A 2,227-nucleotide genomic window follows, 5' to 3' on the forward strand; every position below is an offset into this window, starting at 1 on the left:
GATGAAAACTTCAACACTTTGACACCACAAAAAGAATATGTGTTTCCTTTCTCATCAACTCAAACTTATAGTGACCAAGGAAATCAACATACAACTGAAGATGATGACAATTCAGATATTGACATACAAGGTACATTAAATATTTCAGCATATTAGTAATCATTGAAAAAGACAATTTGTTGCTTTTATGTTAGACTAATATTGTTTATTATTTACAAAATGAAGATGTGAATATTGAATGCTCTTTAGAGGATGAAGATCAAGTTGATAATTCCTTTACAACCTCAACGTTTGAAAAACAACAAGGTTATTTACTATATATACATAAATTTTATTTTATAATACAACAAAACAACACTAACCTTAAAAAATTTGGTTTAGGATATTCTGATATTGGTGATCCAGTTATTGAATGTGATTATTGTGGAGCATGCATGTGGTATCAAGAGCGAAAGCATAAACATAGAAATACTACAACACATAAATATGAACTTTGTTGTGGTGATGGAAAAGTACAAATACCGTTATTGAAAACACCTCCTCCCTTCCTTCAACATCTCCTTTTTGATAAGCACTGCAGTGATAGTATCAATTATCAAAATAATATTCGACTATACAACATGACGTTTTCATTCACATCTGACGGTGCAAAGTTTGATAGATCTATCAACAATGGTAGAGGTCCTCCAACTATTAGGATTCAAGGTTAACCATGTCATCACATTGGTAGCATGTTGCCGATGCTTGGACAATGCCCAAAGTTTGCCCAACTCTACATTTATGATACAGAACATGAAATTGAAAATAGGATGAATGGAATAAGGTAGATGATAATTAATTACTATACAACATAATGTTATATTTCTTTCAATTCATACAATCATTATTTATTTATTGTTCAATTGATGAATATAGGAACAACAAGGTTGATTCAAATGTAGTTAGGCAATTATCACAAATGTTGGATGAAAATAATGTCCATGCAAAGTCTTTTAGAATGGCAAGGGAAAGATTACAAGATGGTGTTATTCCAAACTTGAAATTGAAGCTAATTTCCGAAAGAAATTCTGATGGTAGAGTAAATAACTTACCAACAGTTTCTGAAGTGACTGCTCTAATAGTTGGAGATATTGACTCAGCATCACAAAGAGATATAATTATGGAAACACAAAGTGGCTATTTGAAGAGAATTAACGAATTACATGCAAGCTACTTGGCTTTTCAATACCCACTATTGTTTCCTTTTGTTAAGGATGACTATAGACATGATATAAGTCATAGAGTTAGAGTTGATTCTCATAATATAAAACGAAATCGTCTAACTGTTAGAGAATGGATGTCCTTTAGATTGCAACCCAAATGGGTATATAACAAGTCAATTAGGCAACAAACTAATATATGATGAGCTTAATTATGATACAGGTGAATTAAAGAACAATTTCACTACTCTTTTCAACTCTCTCACAGGTACTTACATGAGGTTAAGAGTTTATGTATTTAACTTTATTCTCATTTAATCTATTTCTAATAAAAAGATGAATGTTTACATATTAAATTCATATTATGCAGAAGTTCAATGTAAGATATTTCAGACTATAATATTGAAGAGTTACTTCAAGATTTAAAAAAGCGGCATGTGTTGGGTAAAGTAATTGCGTGTGAGTATGTTTTTTACAAAATTTATTCTATTATCTCATATGTTACTATTTAAATAAATTTGGATACTTATTATTCATTTTCTATTTAATGTTTCAGATATGTACACCATTGAATTTCAAAAAAGAGGTTTAACTCATACACACTTGCTTATATTTCTGGATCCATCTAGCAAATATCCATCTCCAAATGACATTGATAGAATTATCTGTGCTGAAATTCCAAATCAGAATGATGATTCTGAATTGTACAACTTGGTCAAGTCACATATGATTCATGGTCCATGTGGTTTTTGCAATATGTCTTCTCCATGTATGAAAGATGGTAAATGTTCTCGGTATTTTCCAAAACAATTTCAACAGTCTACAATTGTTGATGAAGATTGCTATCTTGTTTATATGAGAAGAGATAGTGGAAACATTGTTGGAAAAAATGGCATTTCTCTTGACAATCGTTATGTTGTCCCTTACAATCCGCAACTTTTAATTAAGTATCGAGCTCACATTAATATTGAATGGTGTAACCAAAGTACCTCTGTTAAGTACTTATTCAAGTATATAAACAAAGGCTA

The sequence above is a fragment of the Lupinus angustifolius genome, chromosome LG02 (assembly GCF_001865875.1).
Source record: "Lupinus angustifolius cultivar Tanjil chromosome LG02, LupAngTanjil_v1.0, whole genome shotgun sequence".
Classification (NCBI taxonomy): domain Eukaryota; kingdom Viridiplantae; phylum Streptophyta; class Magnoliopsida; order Fabales; family Fabaceae; genus Lupinus; species Lupinus angustifolius.